The sequence below is a fragment of the Petaurus breviceps genome, unplaced genomic scaffold, assembly GCF_028583685.1.
Source record: "Petaurus breviceps papuanus isolate PSGF00001 unplaced genomic scaffold, PetGlider_PUasm1.0 174, whole genome shotgun sequence".
Lineage (NCBI taxonomy): Eukaryota > Metazoa > Chordata > Mammalia > Diprotodontia > Petauridae > Petaurus > Petaurus breviceps.
In genome coordinates this window covers 70,601,080-70,618,557 of record NW_027185761.1, presented here as the reverse complement: position 1 = coordinate 70,618,557, position 17,478 = coordinate 70,601,080, and the positions used below count along the sequence as shown (strand labels likewise).

Below are 17,478 nucleotides of genomic sequence, written 5' to 3'. Positions count from 1 at the left end.
ACACACACACACACACACACACACACACACACACACACACACACACACACACACACCCCTAGCCGTGTGACCTTGGACAAGTTACTTAACCCCAATTGCCCTCCAAAAAGCAAAACAAATAAAAAAATCTAGGACCCAAGATGGACCACCCGTATCTTCTCCCAGGCCATTCCCAATGACTACACTATCCTGATGGCCATTTACTAAAATCTTCTTCCTTCCTTCCATATGCAGCTCCTGGGACTCATACCTCCCACTAAGCCCTGCTGGCTCTGTCTAGCTTAAAGGATTCTCTCCTTCCTCGAAATTTCCAAGAACGAGAACTGAAACCCAGTATGAGTAAGGAGACAGAACCCAGCTATGGGATGAGTTCAAGTGATCATACACAGAAAAGGGGATGAGTTCAAGTGATCAGACGCAGAAAAGCGACATCCCAGGATGCCAAAGGAAATGGCAGGTGTTAAGATGGTGGGAAATGGAAGTCGGACTACACAGTTAAAAAAAAAAAGTATAAAGGTCCAATTAAAAAAAAAAAAGATAAGAGGCAGGACAGTGTAAACTTAAAGCCAACAAACTCGACTGTGAGGCCAGGCAAACTTCTAGAGCACATTATGAAAGGGACAGGAAGCACTTAAAAGGAGCTGTCATACAAATGAGTGAGCACAGCTTCAAGAAGACTGGGCTATAACAGACTAACGGCACTCTAGGAGGCACAGGCTTGCCAGCTTTGTTGACCCAAAAAGAATATAAGCTTCTTGAGGGCAGGGCCTGCTTCATTTCTCCCTTCAATTATGAGTACCTAAGTCAACTTCTTAGTAGCTACTGAAAGCCTATTTAATCATTTGAGTTGCTGTAACTCGGCATGTACCTCCCTAGTTCCTAGAAATTACAAGGTTAATTAAGGCCAGAATTTTCAGAGGAGCTAGTTGATCCCTAGAGAGGGAATAAGTCTTTTGGTCACTTTTCAATCCCTGTCCAAGACCCTCAGTTTTGGGTCACCATAGCTCTAATCCCACAGCCTCCATGAAGCCTTTCTAGCCTTCCCACAATGCAGAAATCACTGGCACTCGGGCCACTTCACACATATCATCCTTGGCTGGTCTAGACCCTTTTCTGTACCTATTCTTTCTTCTCCCCTGGACTGGACTCCAACTGCCACCCCTTCAGAGCACTCAGTACAGTGCCTTGGCACTCAATAAATAATAAGATTTATTGAAAAATGTATGAGTTGTTCGGGACTTACTTTTATACAGATTTAGAAGCCAAAAAACAGGGAGTTTTCCCATTCACAACCAAAATAGCTGGTCTTTTATAACCCCAAGGGGAACAAGTCTGTAAAATGGAATTCTCCCACCATTCACATAAGGCAATAATGAAGAAAACAAAGTATCCATATAGCAGTCTCCACATCTAACTGGTGTGATTAAGAGTCAAAGGTCCATTTAGGAAATTATTCTATTAGTATATTATTATACCCAGGTCTCATTTTCAAAAATTAATTCAATTTGAGGAAATTAGGCTTTCATCCTGCTGGCAGACTGTGCCAAATATTAAATAAAGAGGTAAAATTTCTTCTAGTAATAAGTCTTTTTAAAAAAAACATAAGCAGACTGTCTCAAAGGCAAAATTCTAAGGATCTTATTTTCAAGAAGAATGCTGAAAATGGAAGCACCTTCCTAGCAACAACAAAGAATTTATTAGCACTTCAGGACCCACAATTAGGCATATCACTAACTGTATTCTTCCTTAAGAAAATCCTATGAGTGAAATGCCCATGGCCTCTTATAGTAAGCCCCTGTATGTAACAAGTTTGGAAATTACTGAATTCTTCCTGAACTTGTACGTGCTTAGCCAGGAGCCCCTCTCTTGTGAGAAACAGGCCTGGCTGTACTTCCTGATAAGATGTCAGAATGATCCTGGACATCTGGGCCCCACAATAAATCAGGGTAAGGACTATACAACTGTCCAGACCAAGGCCTGGCTACAACGGATGTGCTTATCTACCACTGTCAGACTAACTTTACTTCCCACACCTATTTTTGCGGGTTTTTGACCTTAAATATTCCCCCTTTCCCGATGGTCAGGGCAGCTCTCCCAAGGTTTCCTTGGGAGACTGTTGCTGGCCAGCTCAATAAACTAATGCTCAGAACTATTGGTTTGGCTTGGGTCATCTCTGCCGGCATGTCTATTTAATGGAATAATCAGACCTTCATTAGGGAAACATGTGGCCTCAGACTTTTATGATTGGTCAAATAATGATTAATAATACAATTTTGCCTGAATTAAGGCAGACAGAAAAGTTAATAAGATTATGGCTTCTGTTACAATAGAATTCACAGACCTAATGATTTTGTTGGTGTGGGCATCTCCTTTGCTAATACAGATTACAGCCCTTACAAGCCTTGAGTGAGGTATTGTGGCCAAATATTTCATCACCTGATCTTTTGATGATCCACCTGTTCAAAGTTCACTGGACTGGTTCTCAGACAAAAGACAAAGGTCTCACAGGGTGTGATAGTAATGGCAATTAAAGATTCCCCTGTATTGGCTTGGTTTTCAAATTGATTGTGTTAAAACCCAGAGTTTGTTAATCCCACCTGTGGGATGGGCTTGTTGATGTGAAAAGAAAGTCCTGAATTGGGAGGAGCTGGTGACGTAGATTTGGAGACACAAGAGAGAGGCGGAAGATCTTTTTTTTTGGTAGCAGCACCTCGTGGAGAGAGAGAGACTAAGAGAATTACTGGTGGCCGCTTTGAATTGCCCTGGACTTTTGAGACCTGCCCCCTGAGCTGCCAAGGACTGAGGAGACATGGCTGTTTTGCTGGTACTTTGTCTGTCTGTTTTGATGTTATTTTGCCAGATTTGTCCACTGGTCAAAGACTGTCCTTTTGTTGAAGAAGTCCTGGAACCTGGCTGTTCGCTAAGAAGGCCTGCGACTGTCCTGCAGACAGAGAGTGAATACTGTCCACTGGTGAGGGACAGTACTGTTGTTGCAGGGGTCTGGAGACTGTCCTGCAGACAGAATGAATACTGTCCACTGGTGAGGGACAGTACTGTTGTTGCAGGGGTCTGGGAGCCTTTCTGTTGGTTCAGAAGCCCTGAAGAAGGATTTTCTTGTTGTATGTTTACAGAAATCCTGGGAGAGGGCTTTGCTAATGTGTTCAGGGGTTCTAGGACTGTTCTACAGACAGAGGACAAATTCATGAAGGGACTGGCAATGTATCTTATGGCCTTGCTAAGCCTTGTCTCCCCAGGAACTAAGATTGCTGAGAACTTGCCTCGTGTCAAGATGAAGAAAAGACCTCCATTTGGGTATTGAGTGCTGTGTTTAAACTTGATGTAACTCTGGGGTAGATTCAATTGTGATCCAGGGGTGGGGAACTTTTGACCTTTTTGTGTTCTATGGTTGAGCAAATGAATGTATTTTACTTATGTTTGGAAACTAATCTCCATTTGAGAAGAGGGGTTTTGTGGTGGACTTAATTAAGGTATAGCCTAGGGGTGGAGTAGTATTTAGAACTGGGACTTTGTAATTGATTGAATGATTGGAAGGTCCTGTGGTGGGGTAGTACTTGGAGATTATTTAATCACACTTAGTAAATGCTGTATTTTGAATGATGTCATGTTTTGATCTTCTCTGTTCTGGGTTTGTTACTGAATAAAATAGAGAGCACCTATGCTGGTATTTTGAACCTGGGAAGTTGCCTTTGCTTGGTATTATATTACACAGGGCCACTGAAACATGCCAGATCAGGCTTCACAATGCAGCTTGTAAGAACCTAGTGTTACCTAGATGCCCCACGTTTCAGTGAGACCACGGAGGATTTCTCATACTTTTTTTTTTTTTGAGGGGGAAGGGCAGGGCAATTGGGGTTAAGTGACTTGCCCAAGGTCACACAGCTAGTTTTTGTGTTAAGTGTCTGAGGTTGGATTTGAACTCAGGTGCTCCTGACTTCAGCCCCGGTGCTCTATTCACTTTCTTCAGTGGAAGTTACACATATGCTTTGGAAATGCATGTGTAAATTCAAAAGTATGTTACTGGCCCCATTATTTTTATTCTCATTATATCTTGATTAAAATGCAAACCAATTTCCCAGCAAAAGCAGGTTCAGTGTCACCAGGGCTTTATTTCACGTAAAGCAAAGAGGCCCAAGCAGAGACTCAGAGAGAAGTGGGTGGCTGCCCAGGCTCCTGCCTCACTAGCTGGCCCCTTCTCTTCTCCATGCTGCTGAGTAAGAAGGGGACGGGGAGCCCTCCTCTGCATACCCAGTGTGCCGGCGTTTAGTTTGACTAGCAGTATAGCAACATTAATCTGGACTAACTGCAAAGGTCATTTGGAGGGGAAAAAAGTCTGAATTAGAAAATACTATAAAATAAGTACACGGTGATGAGCAGGGAGTCCCCCACTATAGTCCTTTTTTTCTTATTTTTCTACATGTACCCATATTAAATATATTTCTCTATCAGTCATATTGTGAAAGAAGAATCAGAACAAAAAACCACTAGAAAGAATAAATAAAAACAAAGTGAAAACATGAATCAGTCTGCATTCAGATACAACTGAGGGCCATGAGGGCCCTGCCCTGCCATCATCCACACCCGCGGCACTGCTGTCCACTCTCTCACTGTGTCTTTGGGACCAAAGGGGCTTATTTATCATTTTCACTACAGGTGAACCTGCCTTGGTATACTGCCTTCCTCAATTAGAATGAAGGCCTAGAGAGTAGGAACTGTCCTGACTTCTATTTGTATTCCCAGTGCCTGAGACACATAGCAAGCATTTAACAAAGTCTCATTCATTCACACCCATTTGATTACTCTAAGTTCATGCAGTAACACAAAGCATGGAAGCCATGAGGCAGCCCTCACCAGTCCTGAGAGCCATCTCCACATTTCCCTCTGCTCATTAAGCTCCTTTTTCTGCCCCGCCCCCCCACCTTCAGATCCCCTCCAGCTTCCTGCCTCAGACACCTCCTGAGGCCTTACTTGGGGCACACCCTGGGGACTTCTCCACCAGGCCCTGGGGAGCTCCTCAACATTCTGCAAGATCTCACCTCCTGGGAACTCTACTTCAAGCTGACCAGCAACCTCTGACTGGAAGGTGGGGCCATTTAAGGTGAGAGCCCAGCTTTGATACCTGTTACTTCTCCACCAGGTACCACATCATGGGCCTTTCCCCCTCCCCAGCCCCTACTGGTATACTGTCTTCTCCCCATCAGAAGGTAAGCTCCTTGAGGTCAAGGACCGTGTTTCTCTTTTCATATTTGCACCCCCCAGCACAGTACATAGCACATAGCTGGTCCTTAATAAATCTTTATTGACTATTGACTCTCTCTACAAACTCAGGACTCAGGACCACCCAAAAGGTCATGCCCCAGGGAACTGAAGTCATCCAGTTTTGGAACTTCAGGGCTATGCAGTCCAGACCGTGAGTTAGTGACAGCCCCCCCCACCCCGGTCATATCTGGCTGGCTGCCACACTTGTCATCCCATCTAGTCTCCACTCTGGCTATTTCCTTTACATCTAGCCTGAAGCTGGGCTGGGAACTATAAGCAAATCGATATTGCCATTGTTTCTGGAAAGGGAGGGGGGGCTGATTCACTGCCCTAAAGCCTTACTTACCATCCCAGGATATTATCAATGCAACTGAGACACAATCAAAGTATATTTTAGAAAGATTAATCTGAGAGTGATGTGTTAGACAGAAAAGAACTGGTGGAAACAGACAAAGCAGTTAAAAGACTAGTGTAACAGCCCAAGTCTGAGAAGATAAAGACTTGGAACAGGCTGCTGGCTATGAATTTAAAAGGAAGAGAGAGATACAGGAGACAGTAAAGAAGAAATGGGAAACTGGTGACTAGGTCATGTAAGTAATACGGAAGGCATCAAAGACAATTTAGGGATTCCAGTTTAGGGTGGGTGGGCATGTGTGTGTGTGTGTGTGTGTGTGTGTGGTAGTGAGGGGGGAGAGGGCAGAGGAAGATAATTAACTCAATATTAACACAGATGGCCCAAATGTTTACAGGATGATTTTTCCCTCAGAGAAGCACAAAGGCAGTTCTAGGCCTGTAGGCAATTGTTTGGTTGTTTTTCTGTCAAGTCCGACTCTTCGTGATCCATCTGGGGTTTTTTTGGCAAAGATACTGGAGTGATTTTACCATTGCTCATTTTATAAATGAGGAAACTGAGGCAAATAGGCTTCAGTGACTTGCCTAGGGTCACACAGCTAGCAAGTGTCTGAGGCCAGACCGACTCAGGTAGATGAGTCAGTAAAATGAGCAGGAGAAGACAATGGTCAGCCAGACCAGTATCTTTGCCAAGAAAACCACAAATGATGTCACAAAGAGTTGGACTTCACTGAAAAACAACGGAACAACGACTACCTACAGGTCTAGAGCTGCCTTTTTGTAAATGGGGTCAGGAAGAGTCAGACAGGACTGAGACGACTGAACAACAAAAATGCTCATGGCACTACAGGGAATTTTTCACAATTCTTGCCTTCATGGAATTCCCTCTCCAGTAGGATTTCGAGTGAGAGAAAACAAGCAGATCCACACCCACCCTGCAGAGGTGGTAAGCACCTGACAGTAAGAGAAGATGCCCCAGCACCACTCAACAATGCTTCCGCTGAGCCTGACAGATTACAGAGCACTGGAGCGCTGTCAGTATTCAGAAGGTCCAACACACATTAGAAGTTCCTTTAAAAAACTCTTTGTTCAGGAAGGCCAAGTAGCACAGCGAATAAGAGCACCAGCTCCAGTGTCGGGCTGACCTGGGGATCAAATCCGGACTCAGACACTTAGCACCACACCCAGAAACACCTGGCTGTGTAACCTTGAGCAAGTTACTTAACCCTGATTGCTTAAAAAAAATATATTCTTTGTTGGATCTTCACTGAGCTAAATGGGAAATGACTGAATTCATCATCTTGCTTTAAATACATGCAGACACAACATAGCTCAAGCTTTCCGCTACATTAAAAGCTAAACACAGAATCTGGGATGTCATTTAATCTCAGGCAACAGATGAATTAGTTCCATTTGAGGATGGTTACCAAGAAAATAAGGGAGAGGAGCACACCCCACCAGCAAATGTAGCACACAACGACCGCTGCCATCCCACTCGTGTCTGCCAAGAACACAGGAGCTCAGAACTACTGCAGAAATGACTGCTGGGAAACCCAGACCATTCAGCATCGGTATTCTAACGACTGGTTCTCCTCCACCTCTAGATCTCCAACGAGTCTGTCTGCGTATGACACTGAGGTAGCAAGCCACGTCAGAGTAAATAAGGATTAAAGTGAAACTGTCCCAAGATCGTCTCGGCTCTCTGGGGCCTTAAGAAGGAAGAAGGACCGTCCTGAGAAGACACCGGTCTCAGGATCAGTTAGACTGGGTGTAACTCTCACCTCTGACCCTTTCTAGTTGGGGCATGAGGGGCCCATCACGGAATGTCTCTGATGTTCTGCATCTGTGAAATGGGGATAACAGCCACTGTCATGCCAGCCTCACCAAGCTGTTAGGAGACTCAAACAAGGTACTATGAGAAGCGCGACATATGCCTGCTCCTGACTGTGATGGGTGGGGGAGTACAAGCGAAGCCGACCTGAGGTCGAGCTCAGTTTAGGACACACAGGCCACCTTCTATCCAGGCAGCAGGAAATTCTTTTCTGTGATTTAACTCTTTAAGGAAGTGCTATTTAAACAAGAGTGATTTGCTTCTTACCTTCTATGTGCAGAATGCTGTTTCAACAAGCTTGACAAGACATCAAAACTGCTGTTGTCTCCAACCCTGGAAGAGAAGTGAAGCAGATTCCATTGATTCTCTGAGTGACCTCGGGCAGATCTCAGACCCCTCTCTGAGGTCCTGGTTTCCTCCACTGTGAAAATGAGGGATGGCTGTACAAGATGACCAGTAATCTCGATTTAAAACCCTATGAGGGCTTGGGACTGTACTTGTTTCTGGAAGGTCCAGGACACCACGGTTGCAAATCAAACACCAGGGGGTGGGAGGCGAGCGGGACCCAAAAAGACAGGGAAAAGAGAAGGGAAGGGCTCAATGCGGCAGAGAGGCCCAAATCCCATTCTACCCCCTCTGCTCTACCCGACTGTATTTGGGCTCTTGCAAATGATAGTGGAGAGGGCAGGGGGAAGGGATGGGAAACAATGAGACAGCTCGTGTAGGTGGAGGGGTAGGCCTTGGTAAAGAGTGAGGCCACCTCTTCAAGGGAGACAGGGTAAAGGAGGAGGGAGCACCAGAAGGCATCAGAGTGAAAGGAGATGAGGACAACAGAGGAGAGAGCTCCTGGTGAATGGCCTTGATTTTTTGGTAAAATATGAGGCAAAGGTTTCAGCTGGGGGGAGAGCCCTGGGAGATCTGAGAAGGTTTGGAAGAGCTACTGTGAACAGTGGGACAGTAAGCTGATAACGGGAAGTACAAGGAATGGCTGGCTGGCAATGAGGACCCATCTGCAGTTGTGTGACGTAAATCTGGAAAGGATCCAGTTAGAACGGCCACACGATTTTTTCCACCTTTGTTCAGCAGCCTGCAGGGAGGAGCGAAGGTAACAGATGTAGATGGAAGTGATCCAAGGCTGAGGTTTGGCAGGGTGCCATGACATGGGGGCCAGGGATTTGAGAGATAAGGACTTCCTAAATCAAACAGTACCTGGAATAGAAGTTTGACTTTTTTCCTGCTTCTCTCCCCACTCTTCAGAAGTGCTGAGGCCAGACAATGAGGCTTGTTATGACCATGTGAAGAACAAGAGGAAGAGGGCTAACCCAAAACCTTTCCTGGGAGTAAAGCACTTCCGTGGACTTTCGTGAGATTTTACTGTATACAATCCTGGACAACCAGGAAACCCCACCTCATCTCTCTGTGTTCTAGACTCATATCTGTCAAATGGTGTGAAAACCTGCCGCCAGAGCTGAAAGGGCTATGAGGATAAAGCAGATAGAGCATGACATGCATGACACAAACGAGAGATTCCCGAGACGGGGTCAAGGGAGGGATGGCGGGCAAACATCTTGCTTTGTGGATGTTCTCAGAATGGAGGCAGTTGTTTCATTATTATTTTCACAAATCCGAGGGAGCACAATTAGGACTTATGTTATGAGTGCAGATGCACCCGCTCTCCGGCTCATTTTGTCAAGCCAAGATTTTCCTTGAAAAAAGAAGAATTTGGCTCACAGCTGTTTCCACAAAGAGACCTCCCACACAAGGACTCAAATCCTTCACCTGACAGGAAACACAAAGGACTCACAGAATCCTATACTTGAGAGGGCCTCAGAGACCATCTGATTCATCCTGCCCGAGAAAATATTCTTCCCCATAAAAGCCCCAACAAATGACCCACTGGCCTTTGCTTGAGAGGAAAACCACTATCTCCAAAGGCACGTTTGGATCCCCCACATCGTGAAATTTTTTCTACATTCAGCCTAAGATATTCAGCACACAGTCCCTTTGTCTGCCTATAGGTCATGCTGCTCCTTGACTAAATGCTGGACAAGGGCTTCTGGGCAGCCAGGACAATTCTTCTTCCTTCCACTAAAAGGTACTACCTAGATTGATCCTTCACCCTTCACCCACGTAACCCCCCCCCCCCCCCCCCCCCCCCCCCCCCCACCAACACACCCCCCCCCCCCCCCCCCCCCCCCCCCCCCCACACAAAATTGCCAGCCCCCAACAACCAATGAAAAGGCAATCCTCCTTCCTCCAATACATTCTCCACACTTACACAACAACTACCCTTCATTCAAGATTTCCCAGAAGAACCTGGGTTTATTTCACCCAGGCCCATCCCATCCATTTAACTGACAACATTTGCAAAGGGCAAGATCTAGGTAAGGTCCTCCACACCAAGCTACCCTTTACATCTAGCTCTTGCCCACTTTCAATTTTGTGATATATACAAAACAAAACAATAATACAGGTGAATGAACTGTAAAAAGGCTGACTTCACACAGCTTTAAGTAGGCAGGAATTCCATGACATTCCAACATAACCCTTATATGTACATTATAAGTAACCAGTTGAAAAGAAAGGCAATATTTTAAAAATTATCAATGTTATTTTGGGATGGGAGGGGAAATGGGAAGGAAAGAGGGTGTGTGTTGCTTACATAAATGTATGCATGTTTTCAAAATGTTTTATTGATGCTTTTTGTCTTTGTATCAGTCATTTCAACACTCTCCCTTCCCTTTCCCCTCATGTGAGGGAGAAAAACAATTAAGGAAAAGCATGGGGTTATTCCAACAGTATATACATTATTTTCTCATAGGTAAGTGTCTCCACAATAGCACCATGGGTGTGTTTTATATATATATACATACACATATATGTGTTGGGGGGATTTCATCTTTCCTCTGGGACCTTCACTGGTTAGGTTCTCTTTCAGTCAATTGTGAAATGGTAAAAATATAGGTTCACTACTGAACATCATTTGTGAAAGGCTGCTTGTTACTAACGTCATCAAAGATATCCTAAATTGGTGCATGAATGACTCATAAAAAATGTCACGTAGAAGCGAGAGAAGGTACATTGGTGAGGAGTTCCTGAAATGCTCTCTTGGCCTTTTGGGGGCTAGAACAAGAAATGAGATTTTTTCCACACCTTTGGTGTTTTCTCCTCTTTTGGATACCTTGAGCACATCAGCCTCTCAAAGCCTTCACAATGCTGCCTCCAGTGTTTCTTCTCTAGAGCATGGAGGGTAAAACTCCACAACTTTTTCTATCTTTGTTCTCTCTAATGACATTTATTCCTTTCTCTTTAAGGTCATCTGGGGATGTAATGGAGGGTCCAAGTAAGGCAGTTCCACCTCCTTAATGAAAAAGTTTGTGAAAACGGGCTCTGCAAATCTTCTCCATTTTTCTCTATTTAAGGTACTTCAATTTCCACCCTTAAAGTACCCGTGGCCTGTTTCTTCCTTAGGCTGGTACCTTTCATAATCATTCGTCTCTGTAAGATTTTCCACATGAGTTTATATTCTAAACCAGCAGTGCCTTTGGCAGCTCTCTTTCACTCTCTCTTCATTTAGCCAGTCAGATGTTTGCTGGGTGAGATCTTTCTGGGATTTCTTGATCTTTTCATTGTGACAATTTAATTTACATTGGTTAAACTTTTAGATGTTGGTGTAGATGTCATTTCTGGCATCAATTTTTCAGTTTTTAATTAATTGTATATATTGCTGGTTAAGTGACATGCCATATTTCTCATTATTATTCTTTTAAAAACATTCCTTTCTTAGCTTTTATGAGCTGACAATGACGGTACAGACAACTTACGCAAGGATGAATCCAATATTAATAACAAGCCTTTTTCTGTCTATAAAAATATGGTGTTTTATAAAAAGAACAATTAAATACTAAAAATGAATTTGCTTTGGTTAAAAACAATGGAGGAGGAACATTTTTTCATGAAAAAGAATGGATTCATTTTCACACTTCAAGGGATCAGTATCAGTCCTCATCCATCAGGGTTTCAAAAGCTGATGTACATGGAAAGAAGAATGAACTTGCTTTTGCTTTAGCTTGAACTCCACCTTGCTAATTAGACTTGCAGTCCTGCATTTCTACACATGTACTTGCATTAACTAAATAGATGCATGCTGTTTAGGATGCATGCATGTTAAAAAAAAAAATGGTGTAATTTGGTGCTTCGTATGTCCAGAGCCTAGCAATTTTTTTTCAAAGCAAGAGGTATGAGGCTTCTGCATAATCTCTATCTTTTGGGCTTCTTTCATTCTTTCCTTTCCCAAATATTTCTATACTTAACTTTTCCCACCTTTGCATTAGATACCAAATATCAGAATATGTTGATTTGGAGGGTCTTCAATTCTGTATAATTTGTCCACTCCATCCTCAGCAATTGATGTAGGTGCATAAACAAAGGTATTTGGAAAGCATTAGCACAGGGACTGGCACATAGTAGGTGTTATATATATATATATATATATATATATATATGTATATGCTTATTACCTTTCATCAGCCCCCCTCTATTCCATTCAAACATAAACTTGAATTTCCTTAAGTTTTATATATATATATATATGTATGTATGTATGTATGCCCATGATGAGCCAATATTGTGAAACATCATCATACTTGTGCTCTGTAGTTTTTTAAGCCAGTCCTCAATTGAAAGGCACCCAGTGCTCTGCTACAACCATGAAGGCTGCTTTAAATATGTGGGCATATATTGGATTTGGCTTTGTCTGACTTTTTCAGAAGTGTATGCCCGAAAGTGAGTTTGAGATGTCAAAGGCCACAGGCAATATACTAACTTTTACTGCATAATCTGAAATGGCTGGGTAACTTCCCAGTTCTACCCAGAATTTGTCAGTGTGCCTGTGGATCCAGAGCCCCTGCATGTTAACTGGTCTTTTGGCATCTTTGCCAATGTGTACAGTGTGCTTTAACATTATTTATTTGAGGGCTGAAATAGATTTCTGAATCAAAGTATGCCATGCAATAACATACCATAGGGCAGAGCCAAGATGGCGGTGTAGAAGCAGGAAAACTCCCTGCGCTTCCCCCATAACCACTTCAAATACCTATAAAAAATGCCTCTAAACAAACTTTAGGGCTACAGAACCCACAAAGTGACTGAGAGAAACAAATCTCCCGCTGAAGGAAGCCGGGCAGGTGGACAGGAAAGGTTCATCGCAGCATGTTGGGAGCACAGCCCAGACCCATGTGAGTCCGCAGTTTTAGCCTGACCAGCCGCAGCTAGAGGGACATTGGGAGAGTAGATTACCAGCAGCTGTGGCAGTTTTCAGAATTACCAACCCATAAATGCCAAAGACAAAGTGAGAGGTCAGTGTAGACTGGGAACAGGGAGTCCAAGAGTGCGGTCAGGACTCTACCCCTGAGGGAGAAGTGGCTGATGCGCGGTGGCCACCGCTGTATGGCTGCTTCAGAGCTCCTGGCCTGCAGATTGTGGGGGGACCAAGCAACCATTCTGAGGGGCAATCACTCTTGCTTTAACCTGTTTGGATCTGGATTACTATCTAGGGTGGAGGTCCTGGGGTGTGAGACCAGGTGCCAGAGCCTGTGGAGGCTTCAGAGAGGGCAGCCAATTAATAGCTCCGGCAGCTGAGAAAACCCCAGCAACTTAGGACAAAGCTCTCCTCTCTGGAAGCAGAATTCTACTGTAGAAAAAAGCTCAAAAGTCAAGTAACTTGAGTGGCAACATGAGCAGGCAAAGGAAGCAAAGCAAGCACAGTAATCCGACTTTAGATTCCTATTTTGGGGACAAAAAGGATCAAAGCATGGAACAAGAGGAAGACAACAAAGTGAGAACTCCTGTACCAAAAAATTCCAAGAAAAATATGAATTGGTCACAGGCCATAGAAGAGCTTAAGAAGGATTCTGAAAATAAAATAAGAGAAATGGAGGAAAAATTCGGAAAAGAAATGAGAATGATGCAAGAAAATCATGAAAAGAGAGTCAACAACCTAAATGAAGAAAATAACACCTTAAAAAACAGACTAACTCAAATGGCAAGAGGATCAAAAGGCCAATGAGGAGAAGAATTCCTTAAAAAGCCTAATTTGCCTGATGGAAAAAGAAATCTCAAAAGCTCACTGAAGAGAATAATTCCTTAGAATTAGACTGGAGCAAATGGAAGTTAATGACTTTATGAGAAATCAAGATACTATTAAACAGATCCAAACAAATGAAAAAAAAGAAGGCAATTGTGAAATATCTCATTGGGAAAACCACTGACCTGGGAAATAGATCCAAGAAAGATAATTTAAAAATTATTGGACTACCTGAAAGCTATGATCAAAAAAAGAACCTAGAAATTCTCAAGGAAAATTGCCTTGATATTTTAGAACCAGAGGGCAAAATAAGAGTTCGAAAGAATCCACCGATCACCTCTTGAAAAAGATCCCAAAAAGAAAACTACTAGGAATATTATAGCCAGGTTCTGGAGTTCCCAGATCAAGGAGAAAATATTACAAGCAGTCAAGAAGAAACAATTTGAATATTGTGGAAACACAATCAGGATAACACAGGATCTTGCAGCTTCTATACTGAGGGATCGAAGGGCTTGGAATATGATATTCCGGAGGTCAAAGGACCTGGGATTAAAACCAAGAATCATGTACCCAGCAAAACCGAGTAAAATGTTTCATGGGAAAATATTGGTCATTCAGTGAAATAGAGGACTTTCAAGCATTCTTGATGAAAATACCAGAGTTGAATAGAAAATCTGACATTCAGATACAAGAAGCAAGAGAAGCATGAGAAGGTAAACAGGGGAAAAAAAATCATAAGGACCTTATCAAAGTTAACTATTTACACTCCTACATAGAAAAATGATAATTGTAACTTATGAAACTTTTCTCAGTATGAAAAAAGTTGAAGGGAATATGTGTGTATACATACATATATATGTCTATATAAGAGGGTATATGAATACATATGTGAGTGTGTGCAGCATATATGTGTACAAGTATACATAGACAGAGGGCACAGGACCAATTGAATAGGAAGGGATGATACTTAAAAGGTGAAATTAAGAGGTGAGAAAGGAACATAATGAGAGGAGATGGGGAGAGAGAGAGAATGGGGTAAATTATCTCATATAGAATTGATAAGGGAAAACTGTTACAATGGAGGGGAAGAACAGGAAGGCCAAAGGGAATGGGTCAACCTTACTCTCATTGAATTTGGCTTAGGGAGGGAATGACATACACACTAAATAGAGTATCTCACCCTACAGGAAAGTAGGGAAAAGGGGATGAGAAGGGGGATGATGGAGAGGAGGGCAGGTTGGCGGGGGTGGGGGGAGGAAGGGAAGTTAGAAGCACACACTTTTGAAAAGGGACAGGGTCAAAATAGAGAATAGACCAAGTAGGGGGCGGGATAGGATGGAGGGAAATATAGTCAGTCTTTCACAATATATCCACTATGGAAATGTTTTGCTAAGCTACACGTGTACAACCTATATTGAATTGCCTATCTTCCCAGTAAGGGTGGGTGATGAGGGAGGAAGGGAAGGAATCTGGAATTCAAAGTTTTAAAATCAAATGTTTAAAATATGTGTGTGTATACATATATAATATTTTTTTTACATGCAACTGGGAAATAAGATATACAGGCACTGGATTATTGAGATCTGTCTTGCCCTACTGGAAGTTGAAGGGCGAATGGGGGAGGATATAGGAGAGAGCAGATTGGGGGGGTATACAGTGGGATCACTGTTTTGGGGTGGTGGGTAGGGGAAAGATGGGGAGAAAATCTGTAACTCAAAACCTGTGGAAATGAAGTAAACTAAAAATAAACAAATTTAATTTTAAAAAGTATGCTATTCATCAGAACTAAATCAATACTACTCAGGTAAAATCATCTGAGGTACTCCAATTATATTGGAAACAATGTAGAACAGTCTAGAGAGAATGACACCTAATCCACTGCTAATCTAAAACATAATAAGACTAGTTATCCCATGTAGTAGAAAGATCAAACTGTCCCGTGGTGCCTATCTCTCCTCCTGGGAACTCCAAAGTGAACAGATTCTTGTCACTTAATGACAGAAGTCATTATCTACAAATGTTCCTTAACTGAACATTTAGTACAGATAGAACACTTTGCTATGGCAAGGCTGTAGGGCAGACCATGTTACCCAGGGTGCTTTAGGTTTTACTTTGCCTCAGCAAACAGGGCAAATCTTAGAATTAGAATTTGTGGCTAATAGTAAAACTATGAAAGAAACACAGACAACACTTCCATTTGAAAGTTAGTATAAATATCGAAATATTTTACACGATTGTACATATATAACCTATATCAAATTGCTTACCACCTCAGAGAGGGGGAAATATATCTATTAACTTGTTAAAAAAAAAAAAAAGATAAGCAGTGGAGAGGGGAAATGGGAGGTATCAAATTGCATGAATCCTAGCCTTGCCAAAGCATTTCTGTTATAGTTTACCCATGAGCTCCCTCAGTAAAGATATGGTAATTAGCAGGGATCTAAAACTTTTTTTTTTAAGCAATTGGGGTTAAGTAACTTGCTCAAGGTTACACAGCCAGTTATTTCTGGGTGTGGTGCTGAGTATCTGAGCCTGGATTGGATCCCCCAGGTCATCCCAACACTGGAGCTGGTATTTCATCCTACCCCTTAAGTCATTCCGTCATCTAAACTTTTTTAGGTGGTAATACACAGTATTATCATGGTAATTGTTTGCAGCTGATTGTAAGTTAAAGTACATTCAAATACAAAAAAGAAAATAAAGTTAATTAGGCAGAGAAAGGAAGGACAGCAACAAGATTTATGGCTGGTGACCATTTATTCCCATGTTTCAATACAAGCATAGGGAGAGAATGCACTGTCAAGTAAGTAGGCTCTGTCTTGGTAAAGGGACAAATGTCTCCATGTACCCTCTGATATCTTATTGTGAAGCAAAGTTCATATTTTATGATAACAAGTGACAATGTCTGTAAATTAGAGGTGCACATTTGAGAGGATTTCTAGAGTAGTGAAACCCTCTTGTGGAAGGAAAGCTAACACTAAGTACCGTGGATACAAAGTGGGGACAATCAAAGGGCCTGCCTCCATAACTGCTGCAAGGATCAAACAAGATGTCACAACATTTGCCCAATGATCACTAGCCTCCAGCAAGGCATGGGGATGTTCTCTGTGTTCTCCATGGAGGTCCGGAGAGCACAAAGAACGGCCTCCTGGTACTGGGAGGAGGCAGGGCGACGGCTCCATCAGCCAGATGCCGATGATGCAGTTCAGACCCATTCCCACGCACGTCTGTATTTCTGGTACAAGTTATTTCCCCTGAAGGACCCCAAGTTTCTTAAAGTCAAGGACAGTTCATTACTGTCTCTGTATCCCCAGCACCTCATCCAGTGCCTGACACAAAGTACTAGGCACCTAACAATTTAATGACTGCTTATATTATAAAACCGCTCAAAATCTAGTCACTTTTATTTCGTATCTTAGTAAAATTTGTTAGAAAAGTGTAGGATTGAGGTAGTTCAGAGCAATGGATGGAGAACTAGTTTCTGAGTCTAGAAAACCTGTATTTCATCCCACCCCTTAAGTCATTCCGTCATCTGAGCTTAAGTGCCCAGGCAAGTCTCAAGGACCATAAAATGAAGAGAATGTGTGTGTGTGCATAAGCAGAGGGAGCTCCTCCCTGGAAATTTCCTATACCAGAGGAAAAAACAAATTAGATTAAAAAAAGGGGGGAGGGAGAAATACCATTTTTGTCCCCCCTTAGCTACAAATTTTGAGTTAAACAGAGAAAGTTGCCAATAGTAAGTACACTTACATGTATAAACACTTCACGGCTTCTGGGATGCTTCCAGACATAACCCTAACAATCCTGTCATCAAAGTATATCCCCAACAAAGCATCCCCATTTAACAAACGAATTACAAATAGAAAGAGAGGCCCTGTGGTTGAGGGATTTGCCCATGATCCCAATGCTAGTCCATGTATGAAAGAGCCAGGAT

General features: G+C 42.7%; 1 protein-coding gene across 2 annotated transcripts in view; it reads right to left on the bottom strand.

Annotated features, from left to right (window-relative positions):
- RALA (RAS like proto-oncogene A) overlaps window positions 1-17,478 on the bottom strand; it is a 61,113-nt gene that overhangs the window by 29,537 nt on the left and 14,098 nt on the right. For both annotated transcript variants that reach the window (XM_069084391.1, XM_069084392.1), the window contains exon 2: window positions 7,727-7,792. The gene's annotated coding sequence lies outside the window, so the exon portion shown is untranslated. The remainder of the gene's footprint in view (window positions 1-7,726; window positions 7,793-17,478) is intronic.